The sequence below is a fragment of the Lolium rigidum genome, chromosome 4 (assembly GCF_022539505.1).
Source record: "Lolium rigidum isolate FL_2022 chromosome 4, APGP_CSIRO_Lrig_0.1, whole genome shotgun sequence".
NCBI lineage: Eukaryota > Viridiplantae > Streptophyta > Magnoliopsida > Poales > Poaceae > Lolium > Lolium rigidum.
The window spans coordinates 33,638,037-33,654,482 of NC_061511.1; the positions used below are offsets into that span (position 1 = coordinate 33,638,037).

At 45.5% G+C, this 16,446-nt stretch overlaps 1 long non-coding RNA gene across 3 annotated transcripts; it reads right to left on the reverse strand.

The window, feature by feature from the left end:
- Positions 1–12,797: 12,797 nt before the first annotated feature.
- Positions 12,798–14,826, reverse strand: LOC124649979. Of its 3 annotated transcripts, none has more exons than XR_006986844.1 (4): positions 14,584–14,826; positions 14,100–14,430; positions 13,168–13,732; positions 12,798–13,101 (listed from the first exon to the last, which is right to left on the reverse strand). It is a non-coding gene; the product is annotated as an uncharacterized LOC124649979 (long non-coding RNA). The 3 variants fall into 3 exon arrangements; XR_006986845.1 differs by having other exon boundaries at positions 14,100–14,223; positions 14,307–14,826; XR_006986843.1 differs by having other exon boundaries at positions 14,100–14,826.
- Positions 14,827–16,446: the final 1,620 nt, after the last annotated feature.

Sequence of the window (16,446 nt, forward strand, 5' to 3'; positions counted from 1 at the left end):
CGCGGGCCAAGGCCTAGCCGCGCCGCCTTGTGAGGAGGGGGCCCACAGCCCCCTCTGGCGTCCTCTCCTTCGCGTACATCTTCGTCCCGAAAACCTAAGCACCGGGGGATAGTCGCGAAGAGTCACAGCCGCCTCTGCGGGGCGGAAAACACCAGAGAGAAAAGAGCTCTCCGGCAGGCTGAAATCCGCCAGGGAAATTCCCTCCTGGAGCGGGAAATCGACGCCATCGTCATCGTCATCGAGCTGGACATCATTTCCATCATCATCACCATCATCTCCATCATCATCACCGCCATCTCCACCGCTGCACCTCGTCACCGCTGTAACAATTAGGGTTTGATCTTGATTGTTTGATAGGGGAAACTCTCCCGGTGTTGATTTCTACTTGTTATTGATGCTATTGAGTGAAACTATTGAACCAAGGTTTATGTTCAGATTGTTATTCATCATCATATCACCTCTGATCATGTTCCATATGATGTCTCGTGAGTAGTTCGTTTAGTTCTTGAGGACATGGGTGAAGTCTAAATGTTAGTAGTGAATTATGTTGGTTAGTATTCAATATTATGATATTTAAGTTGTGGTGTTATTCTTCTAGTGGTGTCATGTGAACGTCGACTACATGATACTTCACCATTTATGGGCCTAGGGGAATGCATCTTGTATTCGTTTGCTAATTGCAGGGTTGCCGGAGTGACAGAAACCTAAACCCCCGTTGGTATATCGATGCAGGAGGGATAGCAGGATCTCAGTGTTTAAGGCTGCGGTTAGATTTATCTTAATTACTTTCTTATATTTGCGGATGCTTGCAAGGGGTATAATCACAAGTATGTATTAGTCCTAGGAAGGGCGGTGCATTAGCATAGGTTCACCCACACAACACTTATCAAAACAATGAAGATTAATCAGCTATATGAAGCGAAAGCACTAGACTAAATTCCCGTGTGTCCTCAAGAACGTTTGGTCATTATAAGTAAACAAACCGGCTTGTCCTTTGTGCTAAAAAGGATTGGGCCACTCGCTGCAATTATTACTCTCGCATTTTACTTACTTGTACTTTATTCATCTGCTATACTAAAACCCCCTGAATACTTGTTTGTGAGCATTTACAGTGAATCCTTCATCGAAACTGCTTGTCAACACCTTCTGCTCCTCGTTGGGTTCGACACTCTTATTTATCGAAAGTACTACGATACACCCCCTATACTTGTGGGTCATCAGGGCTTCAAAAAATATCTCCTTCTGTTGTTTGGTAAGAGCGTAGCTGGCAGGCCCTTCAAACTGCCCTGGATGATTGTCGTTTCGTCCTTTATGACGTTCCTGGTCCTTCCGTGTTTCTGTTGTATCTTTTATCTTCCCATACACGCCCAGAAAACCTAGAATATTCACACAAAGATTCTTGGTTAGGTGCATCACGTCGATTGCAGAGCGGACTTCCAAGACTTTCCAATATTCTAGATCCCAAAAAATAGATTTCTTCTTCCACATGGGCGCGTGTCCGTCAGCGTGTTTCCAAACAGGTCGACTGCCTGGACCCTTTCCAAAGATAACATTTAAATCCTTGACCATGTCAAATATATCAGCACCACTACGGGGGACAGGCTTCGGATGGTGGTCTGCCTCGCCATTGAAATGCTTGCCTTTTTTCCTTTAAGGCATGCTTGCGAGGAAGGAAACGACGATTGTACGGGTACACAACTTTTATGTTTTTCCCAAATATCTACTTTCAGTCTCATCTAAACAGTGTGTGCATGCATTGTATCCTTTGTTAGTCTGTCCTGAAATGTTACTAAGAGCAGGCCAATCATTGATGGTTACGAATAGTAACGCTCGTAGGTCAAATTCTAGCTCGGTGTGCTCATCCCACACACGTACACCTGGTTTAGCCCACAACTCCAAAAGTTCATCAACTAATGGCCTTAGGTACACATCAATGTCGTTGTCGGGTTGCTTTGGGTCTTGGATAAGCACTGGCATCATAATGAACTTCCGCTTCATGCACAACCAAGGAGGAAGGTTGTAGATACATACAGTCACGGGCCAGGTGCTGTGACTGCAGCTCTGCTCTCCAAAAGGATTCATGCCATCTGTACTTAGACCAAACCATAAGTTCCTTGCCTCACCTGAAAAATCCGGGAACTCTCTCCCGATGTTTCTCCACTGCCGACCATCAGCGGGGTGCCTCAACATCGTGTCTTTCTTACGTTCTTCCATGTGCCATCGCAACAACTTAGCATGCTCTTTGTTTCTGAACAAACGTTTCAGCCGTGGTATTATGGGAGCATACCACATCACCTTCACAGGAACCCTATTCCTGGGTGGCTCGTCCTCAACATCACCAGGATCATCTTTTCTGGTCTTATACCGCAATGCACCACATATCGGGCATTTATTCAAATTCTCGTACTTCTCACCGCGGTAGAGGATACAGTCATTAATGCATGCATGTATCTTCTGCACATCTAATCCTAGAGGGCAGACAAGCTTCTTTGCTTTATACCTACTGACGGGCAATTCGTTATTTCTTGGAAACATCTTCTTTAATATTATCATCAATTTTTCAAATCCCGAGTCAGTCACACCGTCCTCTGCCTTCCATTTCAGCAATTCCAATATGCTACCCAGCTTTTTCTGCCCATCTTCACAACCTGGGTACAACAATTTGTGGTGGTCCTCTAACCTCTTGTCGAACTGCAACCTCTCCTTATCTGTGCCACAATCTCTCCTTGCATCAGAAATGGCCCAACGAAGATCATCATCAACAGGATCATCTGGTGCCTGTTCTTAACCTCCTTCTTCATTGTCTTCCATTGCGGTATCATCGCATTCAGAGAACATAGATCGGTACTGGTCATTGTTATCTTCTTCTTCATCGCCGTCTTCCATCATAACCCCTTCTTCTCCGTGCTTGGTCCAAACATTATAGCTGGACATGAATCCGAACCAAAGCAGGTGGCTCTTAATGTCTCTTGAGCCAGAGTAATCACCAGTAGGAAAAGGATCATCAGTGGCGCACCAAAAATCAATTCTGTGGCGCATGGGCGGTGCGCCACAGAATTATCGCCACAAAAATAAGGTTTCTGTGGCGCACTGGCCCATGCGCCACAGAAAGTCTTATTTCTGTGGCGCACCGGTGGTGGTGCGCCACAGAATTTTTTTTTGAAATTCAAAAAAAATGGTGGCCAGATCTAGATCTAGATCTAGATCTTGGGCCGCCGAATTTTTTTAATTTTTTTTTAAAATTTCGATGGAAGGTAGCCGGAGGTGGGTGGGTGGGGGAAGGAGGAGGACGGCCGGAGGAGGAGGACGGCCCGAGGAGGAGGTGGTGGTGGTGGTGGTGGTGATGGAGGTGGTGGTGGAGGTGTTTGTGGTGGAGGAGGTGGTGGAGGAAGAGGAGGTGGTGGAGGAAGAGGAGGAGGTGGTCGCCGAAGGAGGAGGAGAAGGTCGTCGTCGCCGGAGTAGTAGGAGGAGGAGGCCGGCCGGAGGAGGAGGAGGAGGAGAAGGTCGTCGTCGCCGGAGTAGGTCACCGGAGTAGGAGGAGGAGGCCGGCCGGAGGAGGAGGAGGAGGTCACCGGAGTAGGAGGTGGTCGCCGGAGTAGGATGCCGGCCCCGGAGGAGGTGGTGGTGGTGGTGGAGGAGGAGGAGGCCGACCGGAGGAGGTGGTGTCGGTGGTGGTGGTGGTGGTGGTGGAGGAGGAGAAGGAGGAGGAGGAGAAGTGGAGGAGAAGTTTGCATCCAAAGAGGAGAAGTGAGGAGAAGTGGAGGAGTAGTGAGGAGAAGTGGAGGAGGGCGGCAGAAAATTCAAATTTTGGACGTTAATTCTGTGGCGCATGGGCACTAGGTGCGCCACAGATTTTTTTTTCTTTTTTTGTATTTTGCAGCAAGAAAACATTAACTGGCCGTAACTTTTTACTCGTTTCGAATTTGGCCATTCTAAAAATTGTCCAACCGGGCAAGCCCGGGTGAATTCGGATGTAGAATTTTCGTGGGAACATTTTGATATATTGTGCGTTTTTTCGAGTTCGTATGCGACCAGAAAACCAGTTTAATGAGTTTGCAACGCAATTTTGCAAAAAAGTCGAAATTCATGTTTGTTAAATTTCAATGCTGCTAGATGACATAATACATGGGAATCTCGAAGGATTTTATTTTTTGAAATTTCTATCTATTTCTTTTATTTTTTACAGAGGTAAAAAGGCGATCCACGGGAGGGGGGGGGGGATGGAGTTGCGTGGGGAGCCAAAAAAAACATATGTGGCGCACGGAACTCATGTGCGCCACAGAAATGTGTTGTTTCTATGGCGCACAATCCCACGTGCGCCACAGAAAGTCTTAATTCAGTGGCGCACCAGGACCAGTGCACCACTGAATGTCTTATTTCTGTGGCGCACGTGGTCCTGTGCGCCACAGAAGTAGTGAAACCAATGATTGGGGCTGGTCCCACCAAGTTTCTGTGACGCATGGATTGTTGGTGCGCCACACAATTAAGCTATTTCTGTGGCGCACCGTGCCTGGTGCGCCACAAAACAACTTTCTGTGGCGCATTTTTGGTGGTGCGCCACAGAACTAAGTGCCACCTATAAGCGTTTTCCTACTAGTGAATCCTTCTCGTTCTTACATTTGAGACATGGACAACACATAAAACCTTGCTTCGACTTGTTGGTCTCGGCCACAAGCAGGAAAGAATTCACGCCCTCTCTGAAAGCGGGAGCACATCGGTTACCGTACATCCATGGATGACTCATCTGCATCATAAGTACCTTTATGTATCAGATGCAATCAGCTTTGCTAAAGTTAGTATTGTACGGACTGTGTATATACGAGAAAATAGTTGCTAACCTTTTAGGATCAAAAAGAGGAGAAATCTTATCAAATAAAATCAAGTGGCATCCCTCACAAACATTTCATCAAACACCTCTTGTGCACATGAAGAAAAAATGAGCTAGCATACACCTCCACCATTCACCACCAAGGAAAAAAAATGTAGGGAGGTGGGGGGGCTGCCTGTGTGTATATCTAGGCCTGGCCCTTTTGTCGCGGGCCGTATTACGACATGCGACAAAAGGAGTGCCAGCAGGCGGCGCCAACCCTCAGCACCCTTTTGTCGCGGGTCATTATACGGCCCGCGACAAAACGCCCGGACCGCTCCAAAGGGTTTCGGGGCGACCTGGCCAGGCCATTTGTAGCGGGTGCAGACGCGCCCACGACAAAAGGCTTCCACGAAAGCCCTGTTTTCCACTAGTGGGCCGTCGACCGTAGATGATGGAGGAGAGACAGGATATGCGCCTGAGAGGAGAAGGATGGAGATGAGTGATGGGCCGTCGGTCGGAGAGGAGGGACGAGAGAAGGGAGGCACACCGCAGAGGAGGGAGGAAAGAAGGGAGGCGCACCGCAGAGGAGGGAGGATAGAAGGATGGGGTGACGGAGAGAGAGGGGGAAGGGCTGCCGGTGATGAGGGAGGGCCGCCAGAAACGGGGGTGGGGGGAGAGGATGCCGGAGAGGAGGGAGAACTACCAAATAGGAGGGAGGAGAGAAGGGAGGGGCGTCGGAGAGGAGGTAGGAGACGAGGCCGGCAAAGAGAGAGGAGAGGACTAAGCAGAGAAAGAAGGGAGGTGGATAAAGATAGTGGGGTAGGTGGCCAGTTGTATGAAAATTGGAAGGAAGGAAGCTATGATCCGTTTATAGGCATCTTTACACCTAGTAAATAATGGTGACCTATTTATAGACATGTCTACATAGTTGAAGGATACAGCGAAAGATATTTTCACCAGGCATGGATGTTAACACGATCTACGGACTAGGCCTCCAACAACATGGGTGTCACACAAGATTATTTTTTTCTATATTTCGTCTATATAAACTTTTATGTTTTATTTTACGGTTGTGTGTATCTTAACTATATATGTAGCGTCCAGGTATAAACTCTCATGAATTGTATCTTCTCGATGTGTTATTTGAATAATAAAGAGTCATTTTATCGAGGAAGAGAAAAGGTTACGGTATCACCCTTGGTCCAATACTAATATGATTATTTGCAGCATAGCTTGTTCTTTAGTTACATATAGGAAAATCAATTAAAAGATCATTGAGCAATACTAAGTTTCCTGTAAAATTTTGTAGGTCCCATACGTTGGAGAAAAAAAACTGTAAGTTTCAATCCTAAAAATCAAACATCCTAATATAATTAAATTTTCTAAAAATCATTCGAGTCAAAAAGTCCTTTAACCGATTGATAGTAGAAAAACAGTACCTTTTTTGGCAACTATTATATAGTAACGGTTTTGCTAGAAATCAGGCGCACGTTGGGTTACCGTTAGATGCGGTCTGCTCCAAGATCCGTGCGCACGGACTGTGGGCTCGTTTGTTTCTTCTCGATGATGTTTGGTCCGCACAGTCTGTCTTGAGTGGGCTGTGTTCGGGATCTTCTGTGCATGCTGTTTACATGTCTGCACGGTACATGATTCTTTTCTCGTTGCTGCATGGAGTTCATGGGTCGCACTCTTTTTTTTTCTCTCTATAGTATTTTCCATTTGTTTTCTGACTGTATATTGCTTTAATACTCGTCGATATTTTAAAAAGAACCGAATGCGTAAATCTATGATTTTGATTTTATTTTCTCTATGTGTAAACATTTAATCTCACGTTGAGTCTTGATTAATTCTTATCTAACCGAGATTCGCTTAACATAGAAAGTACCAGTTACAACTCGTTTGCAACTGAGAACATAGCAGTTCCAATCCATAAGTAACCGGCAAAATAGTAATTGCAACCTGTGCGTAACTATACAAAAATACCAGTTGCAACCAGTGCGCAACTGACCAGTTGTAACCCATGCGCAACTGGAAAAATAGCAGTTCCAACCCGGTGCGCCATTGGAAAATAGTAGTTCGAACCCATGCGTAACTGGGAAAATACCAGTTGCAACCCATGTGTAACTAGGAAAATACTAGTTGCAACCCATGCTTAACTAAGAAAATACTAACCAATACGATTGAGAAAATAGCAGTTGCAACCCGTGTGCAACTGAGAAATTATCATTTGTAACTCGTGCGTAAGTGAGAAATACCAGTTGCATCATATGCACAACTAAAAAAAAATACCAACCAATGCACAAATGGGGAAATAGCAGTTACAACCCATGCGCAAGTGAGAGCAAATCAATTGCGATCCGTGCGCAACTTAGAAAATACTAGTTGCAACATGTGTGCAAGTGAGAAAAACATGTTGCAAACCATGTACAACTGAGAAAATAGCAGTTATAACTCATGTGAAACTAGTGCAACTGAGAAAAAAAACTAGTTGAAACCCATTTTCTGCTGTGAAAGTAGCAGTTTTGTAACCCATACGCAACTGAGAAAATACGAGTTACAATCCATGTGTATGACGCTATTTCGAGGCTACTATTCAAAAATCTGACTAATCTCATGTCCAAATACATCAATTGGCTGGACAAAATGACGCATCAAAGCTTGTAGAAAAGAAACATACAAGCCTGGTCAAAATTTTCTAACAAACAGGCCCACTCAAACACATGGGCACATGGGCAGAACAACTAGCCCAACACAACGCACTAGGTACGTGGGATTAACGAGAGAGTACAAGGTGATGGTCGGGAGGTCGACTGAGAACTTATTAAATCTCAGTCGCCTGAGACCCAGACGCTCCCAGTAAGTAAAACAGTGCTAAGATCGGGATACTAACACGTTTCCGTCTAGTAGGATCAAGGTTTAAAATAGCGCGCTATTTCTCCGCTAATACCACGCAATAGCATATTTGGAGGGTCTACGCTAAATTTTAGTATTTTTGCTCGCTATGGCGCTATTTGTGAAATATCATGATATATCGTGCTAAAACTTCATAGCGTTAGCGCGCTATTTTTTCAAGCTAAGTTGCTTTCACTTTTCGGTGGTAATGAACTACAATATGTTGGTTTCTCTTCTAGATTAAAACTTAATATCGCTAATGCTGATGGTTTTTAATAAAGAATTTATACTATGTTGTTGTCTTGTGGAATACTGATGTTAGCCTTCTGAAAAATTGGAGATCTATTTGTTGTATGTGGTTATATATGTACGGTTCAGTTATTTTTGGACTAAATATCTAACCTTTTTAGCGAAATCCTTTATTTTTAGACTATTTGATATTTTTTTCAAAACGCTATTTGAAATATAGCACGCAATTAGCACGATATAGCGTCCATAGCGTTTAAAGGAGACCGACGCTATTTCATTTAGCACGCTATTTTAAACCTTGAGTAGGATACATAGATTCCGAAACCAAAACATGCTTAATACTAGTTGAAGTCGAATTCGTAAACACACGGTCGGTGCGTGCGCCTAAAAATACATATCTATACCTAATAATAAAGGAGCTAAGGTTTCTGCCAGAATTTTCGTCCAACTTTTCGTTGGACAGTTTTACCCTCCCACTAAAATACATAATACTGCAATTGCCATCCTATCCTACGTACCGGTTCGCTAATTTCCATCACGTTCATGTCGCTTCGTTAGGTGGTCGAGGGCTCTGGGCTCCCGCGTCTTGGAACAGGGCCGCAACTTGGATTTGATATCCACATCATTATGCGGTGCTGGGTCAACACACGTCGGAATAGTCCCACCTCGCTTGTAAATACGAAGTTCCACCGGTTTATATGCCTTAGTTTTCTGGGATAGAACAAGTTGAGTTGAATAACAAGCAGCATCAAATATGGAGCGCAGGAATTGCACACTCGCATACGGGAAAGCAACATCAAATATGGAGTGCAGGAATTTCACACTCGCATACGGGGAGGCGGATTAAAGGGTTATGAATTGCCCTCTGGTAATGAGGTGAGCGAGCGGAAGAGAAAAGATCAGCGGCAGCAGGAGCAAGAGGGCCGGGCAGTCACGCACATGCGCCGGAGACGAGAAAGTACGTGAGGCGGGACGCGGGGCAGCAGCGCCTGCGCTATAGAGGCACGGGGCAGCCGAGGTAGAAGGGGACGGGCTGGTCCTGCCGGCGGGAAAAAACGAGGCCGAGGCGGCGGCGACCGAACGGGAACGAAGGAGACGCGTCGAGCGCCAGCTCGAGGAAGAGCGCGCAGAGGAAGACGGCGGTGGCTCGCCGGCCGGCGGCGGGACTAGGTGCTTAGCAGGGAAGCGAGGCGACGCGGGCTCGAGCGAGGGAGGTCGGGGCTAGGATGCGTGCGGGGGCGGCGGGGGTGGGAATGCAAAAAGGCCAGGGGCACCGGTTGGGGTCGCTAGGGTTTCTATCTGGGCTGGGCTAGGTTCGGCCGGCTGGGCCTTGCTGGCCAAGCCGGTTGGGAGTCTTCTCTTAAAAAAAACATTTTCCTGTTATTTTTTCTGTTTGTTTAAAAACCATTTTCAATTTTTATAACAACGGTGTTGCGGTTTGTTTTTCTCGGAGGCAACTTGCTGATTCCAGAAAATTTTGCTCGACTTGGTTTAATTAAGCGAGGTGGTATTATTTTAGACACAAAATATCCACCGTATCATGTAGCTTCTGGACGGGATGGACTTCATTATAACAAAATATCCACCGTATCATGTAGCTTCTGGACGGGATGAGAGAATAATTTCAGCAACAAAATAGAGTTTAATAAAATAATCTCGGAGTTCAAAAGGCCTTGGACTTTGCTGGCCGGTTGGATATTTGGGACTGCTTAGTGTCGTAAATTTGCGATATCCTTTTCAGGATGGAGGTGGTAACGATATTCTTCATTGCTAGCCAATAAAAACCAATTATAGCTATAAATTCGTTTACATTTATACCTAAACTAAATAAAAGTGTGATGACAACCATCATTAAACGTTTGCGGTTTTACGGGTTGGTCAAATGAGGGGCTCGCATCTAATATTTTTAGAATTAATTATGTTTGTTATCAATAGAAGACAACCTGATCAACATCGACGATGGTGACTAAGAAGAGAAGTGTCAACATGGATGGTAACTAGAAGATGGATTTTTGTTGCTGGTTTGACGTGTTTGGTTTGTTGCTACAAGGGATGTAGCATGACTTTTTTTTTGTAACACTTATTCTTATTTTGGTTGCGTGCATCCATATTGCCTCCAGAGCACTGCTACGGAGAAGTAACACTTATTCATTTTTTGGTTTGTTGCTACACAAAAGTATCAACATGGATGGTTTACTTAAGTGTTTTGTATTTATTTACCCGATGCAACGCACGGGCACCCGTGCGTTGCACCGGGAAAAGGATTGCACATATTTAACACCTTTAACCCAATCACAATGGCTGAATTTGGCATATCTTAACCAAACCCGTGCATTTGTATGGTCTGGAGAAGCTTACTTATCTTATAGTGTAGCTGCTTTATCTGTCTTAGATTTTATCGATTGTTGTTTTGTATGATTCAATAATACACCTTATCCGAGTGAGTTTTATGGACCCACCGCCAGAAGCTTCTCAAGCTCAGGCATTTACTTTTCTAGTTAGAGATCAGCGTCTTGGAGCTAATGTGGGATCTGCTCAAGGACCTACAGGTTTAGGTAAATATCTAATGTGTTTCCCAACTGGGGAGGTTATCTTTGGAGGGAAAACTATGCGTTTCCAATATCATCACCGATAGTGGCCGATGTCTGTAGTTGATGAGAATGCACCTGAATCGTGACCAGTCCAAAGGTGAGGCCAACACACATGACAAAAGTCATTGAATCTCACCAATCAAGGAATGTTCAACGGGAGAGGAAATAGCATTGCGAGTACGTGCGAAATAAGTTTTTGTTTCCACAATGTTAGTGTTGGATTATAATAACACCCTCATTAGACTTAGTTATATTATTTTCATCCCCATGACATGATGGATCATCACATTGTAGGTATCCGGCATGCTATGACTGAACCCTGCAAAAATATTTGCAAAGCTTGTTTTGCTATTTTATTCCAGCGTTTGTAAATCTTTTCTTCCATTTTCTTATTTTATATGAAATAAAGAATAATGAATAATACTTCCTCTGATCCTAAAAACATGACACTTAATATGGATATAGGAGGGAGTAATATTATTTTGGCTGTATTTAGAAAAATACCACAAAATTTCCCAAATGGTTTGCATTTCCTTTCTGCTTCGCGTACACATATATTAATCAAGCGCTAGTGACTGGTCCAGATTATCTCCTCTCGCGCCGCCGGTCAGGAGGCTTCGCTCGCTTCCCATCCTCTCGTTGTGCCCCTGGCCATCTCGATCCTCCCTCCTCGGCTCTCTATTGTTCATTGATCCAGTTAATTCCTTCCTCGGCGGCTACTGCCCTCACCATCTCGATCATCTCCCTCCTTCCTTCCTTGGCGGCTACTGCCCTTGCCATCTCGATCCTCCCTCCTTCCTTCCTTGGCAGCTCGGCTATCTGTTCCATTTGGAAGAGCCAGTTAATTTCTTTCTTGTTGTTCTCGGAGGTGGCTTGTTAATTCCAGAAATTTGTCGTATAAAAACCGGTAGAAAAAGGTACAGCGGAGCGAGGTGGGACTATCGAACAACACAAAATCCATGCGTATTTGGACGGGACGGACTTGATGAGAACGAATTTGCATGGCCCATTGAACTAATGCGAACCAGGCCTTCATCACGGACGGGCTCACGCGCCTCTTACGGGGAAAGCCTGGGACGAAGAATTTGCCTCGCTGTGTGGCGCCTCCGGCCGCGCACCATGCTGGGGATGGGGGCTGCGCCATTGGTCGCCGCTTCGGGAAGAGGGCAGCGCCGCCGACCCCTGGGCAGCGGCTCGGAGAGAAACTAACCACGAGGGGAAAAACCGTTTCAGGCTGACTTCAACTTGAAACGTCTACGGAGCAGCAAGGTCGAGGGAGGGGCACTGACGGCAGGGGCCTGTACGACGGCGGTCGTCGAGGGCGTGCCCGGCGACGGGAGGCGCGCAAGAGGGGCGCTAGCGGCGGCTGCCTGGCCGGAGGGCCGCTGGTGGTCGGCGAGGGCTCGTCCGGCGCCGGCCATGTGATGCGCGTGGCTTCCTTTCGGGCAGAGCGCGCCGACGCCGACGCCAACACCAGCAAGTTGGACGCCGTGGACGAGGCCGTCGGAAAGCTCGCGGCGCTCCTCGAAGGCAGCACCGAAGCCCAAGACGCCGGGGACGACGAGGCGGCGGTGCGCGCCGCGGCGCGGGAGGTGGATAAGCGGACGGAGGAGCTGGCGGCGCTGCTGGACCGTCTGTCCGACGCCATCAATGGCGTGTTCCGCGTGGCGCTGTGCCTCCGTGCCGTCGAGCTGGGCAGCTTCGCCGTGGGACCCGCCGAGCTGGGCATTACCAATAGCTCTGTCTGCTGCAGCCTCACGGACTCCCGTGTTGACCAAAAGAAGAAACGAAACGAACAAAACGAACCGGTACATGCCACTTTGCCGTAATATGGAATTTATGTCCAACCTTGTACCAAACAAACAACTGTCTCAATGCAACTAATTGAAATAGAGAAATTATTAAAAAGTCAAATTAGGCCTAGAAGAGAGAGAAATCAGTAAGTACCTTGACGATTGTAGGAGTAGGGAGAAGTTGCCCTATCTGGCTATTTGCTTGCAGTTTAGGCAGTACTGTATTGGACTTGCAATAAGATAACATCGCTAAGAAATCAAGATTAGTCAAGATCAATTTTCTTACACATGCAAGTAGATATGTAACATCAGCGAAATCCCCCTACAAAAAATAGCATCAGCAACTTAGTCTACATATCCTTTTTTCCTGCACAAAATGTCTATTATAAATCTAAATGCTATTTGAGCCATCAAATATATTTTGTATCACGACCAGTACTTATGCTAAAAATATCCAATGTATTGGTGCTCGGAAGCACATATTTTTGCCTCTAAAATGCTGAACTTCAATACTCCAGTTCGTACAAACACGATTCAGTTCCGCTAATTTAATTATCCTCATAGTTCAGCATAGTATGAACATATCAGCGACGGACAGAAACAACTTGAGTTAAGGTATCCCTTCTCATCCGATTTCCGAACGCGGCGAGTGCGTCCATGCCGCCAAGGACGTCCTGGAGCAGGTCCTCGCTGCTGCAGAGGTAGCGGTAGATGATGGAGTTGGCGAGGAACTCGGCTAGGTCGTGCTTGGGGTTGCAGTCCGTCTCTGCAAGAGGCAGGGTCAGTTAACTGTTTGGATGTGATAGGAGAGAGCAGATTGTGTCGGCCATACCAGAGCACCTAGCGTGAAATCCCAATAGCTTCTGCATATTTGATTGCAAACTACAGGTTCCGGCCTTGAAGAAAAAAAAAGGCAGTGATGGGGCTGCGTGAGGCGGACATGGCCACTCCAAGCATGGGTACCAAACTCACTCACACAGCGTTGTACATACAAACTTCAGACTACAGATAGCCAACAGAACAAGAGGTGGTCCAGCGACGAGCTAATCAGGTCCCCGTTGTCTGTGTCCCAGCTGCCGTAACAAATTGCGTCCAACAACATCCCAGGTCTCAGCAGTAATTTTGAAGAAAACTTGTTGAGGTGTTGACCATGACGGCATCGATCAGGAGGAAAATTTATGCACTTCTGTGGTAGAGGCAGAAGAAAATGGCTCATTCTCATCGGTAGCGCCAACCATCTCATCAATTAAAATTTGGCGCCCGTCAAGAAAATCAAAAGAAAGGCACTTCTCGACAACGTTGGAAGCGAATTTCTGCTGGATCATCTTCACGGTCTGTCCAACGCGTCATCTGATTGCAGAAGCACACTATTCTAGTTTTCCATGTTGCAAGATATGCTACAAAATAAGATATGCTACAAAATAAGAAATATAAAGCTCTTTGTGTAAGTGGGATTATTTGAAGTAGAAGGTAATGATAAACAGAAAAATTGTCCATATTTAATATTGCACATGGGAATTATAAAATAAGACTACAACAAATAACCTTAACTATTTGGTGGTAATTGCACGGGAAGTACGAACAAAACAGTACATCATCTAAGATAATTAAAATTTATTCCAGTGAAATATAAAAGAACTGAACACACATTTACATGATGAGCAATTGCCAACTTTGTGAAAGATAAATCCAAGAACAAAGCCTATGCCTCCCATTAATCTAACAGGCATAAGTGAAATCGTTGTTTCAGCAGAAAACATTTACCAGGCAAATGAATAAGCATCCACCTGGATAACATAGTTCCCATACTGATGTTATGTCAAAGAAACCACAGACTGCATGATCTCTTCCATCACAGGGCTTTGCATGCTTTCACCATCACAGTGCACTGGTGGTATCCAATTAAAGGTAAAAAATAGTAAATCGTAATGGAATACATCCATTAAAACAAGATATAGGTTGGTATAGCACCTGAATGGGCAACAATATCATGGGTGGAGAGGTAAACCACACGTAGATAAAACATAGAAATACCAAACACAATCCTTTCTTGAGGCTTGAGGGATGCACTTCTGCTCATGGCGCACAAGACGTTCTGATGACGAACACATGTTCAGTAAAGCTCCAAATAAAAAAAAATTCAACCGCACTTCTACAGACCACAGCTGATCATAAATGAAGTGTCCAAGTCACAAGGAACTTCAGGCTGAAGCACATGAATCAACAATCAAAGGGTAAAAAGTTGAACCTCTTGTGTTATGATGGCTGACAGCTTCTTATAAATTTAATGACCTGGAAGCTAAAGCGCATCAATCAGCGACTGAACCCCTCCAAACTGTTGAACATGGCAATGGAGCTGCAATACAAAGAACCATCCGAGTCATCCAAATCCTAAACCAGTAGTAGCACATTACTAATACACTCAGGTTAAGACCAATCCAGAGTTAGAGACCAGAATCCGATCAGGTCTAGAGTTGAGAATCGACATGCAAAACGGGGCGGACCAGTCGTGCATGAGATCTGGCGCCAGGTGCAGACCTTCTGCTGATGTGCTGCGTGCTCAGCTATAGAAGCGGCGGGCAGTCGGGCGGAGTTTAGGATGTCCTCGCCTCCTCTCATGCTGGTGCCGGCCAAGGCATCCGCAAGGTACACTGGTGGAAAAAGGGGCTTTGGTCGCGGTTGGCAACTGCCATTAGTCGCGGTGGCCCAACCGCGACCAAAGTAGCGCGACTAAAGGCCCCCCCCTTTAGTCGCGGTTCCTTACGAACCGCGACTAAAGGCCCATACACGTGGGCCGCAGGCGGCGCCAGGGCGGAGGACCTTTAGTCGCGGTTCTTCCGGCCAACCGCGACTAAAGGCCTCCGCAGGGTTTAGGGTTTAGCCCCCTCCCCCTAAATCTGGTTTCTTTTTAATTTGTATTATTTTATTTCTTTTGGGTTTTAATTTTGAAGGAGTTTCACATATTCTACGGTACTCGTATACATACATGCATATGAATGTACAATTTCAAACAAATTTGAAATTAGAACCAAAAAGAATTCAAGAGGAATATACAATATATATTCAATATCGGATGACCATATACAATATATATTCAATATCGGATGACCATATACAATTTTGAACAAGTTAGTTACAAATTCCGGTGCACATAAAGATCTACGCCATCGTAATAGTGTTCTCCTCTAGGATCGATGACTTCCCTCGCCAACCATCCAGCTAGTTCCTCTTGAAGTGGTCGGAAGCGAGCTTACGGACTAAGCGTCTTCCGGAGGTTATTCCTCGGGATGTTGTTCTCACACGTACTGGTCCCGCTCATTGCGGTATCTCCGGATCCTCTCACAAACATAGTATCCACATAGATTGGTCCCCGGTGGCTGAGTATCCCCGAGTCGTCGGCACTTGCCATTTTAAAATGTAGCTCTTTTTTGAATTCACCGACCTTGGTATCTACGAACCGTCTCCAAACCCTACGAGGCAAAGAAAATTAAATAAACAAGAGAGTTATTAATTAGTTACTTGATATTAGGAAATGATGAACGAAATAGGCCGATCGATATAGAGCGCAAATGAATGAAAATAATTACTTTTGCATCATTTTTCTCATGTCGCCCCAAAGCGCCGGATCCATATTCGGAGAGTCGTGGACGAGAACCGAGGAGGTCTGAACTTTAATTACCATAAGAATCCGGTGGAACCTGCGGACACGATACATGCACGATCATGCATAACTCATCGATTAGCCACATACCATGCATGGAGTAAACAAAAGAGAATGTGCTCAAGACAGAAACACTCACCCAAAATGGTAAGGAAATAGAATATCACTTTTCTCTTGTTGTTTTCTAATAAACCGCCACGAGTCTTCCTCCACGTCGGCGGGGTGGTGTTCTAACACATATGAATTAACGATGTGTGGGTCAATGAACCCAACATCATGGATGTTCCTTATTCGCATTTCCCGCTTCTTCATTCTGCATAATATATAGCGTACACAACAAGATAGTTAGGACAATATATATATATATATATATAGTGCGGGCAATGAACGAGATAGGGTAGAAATTAATAAATCACTTACGAACGTAGCAACCGATGATAGATTTGTCGA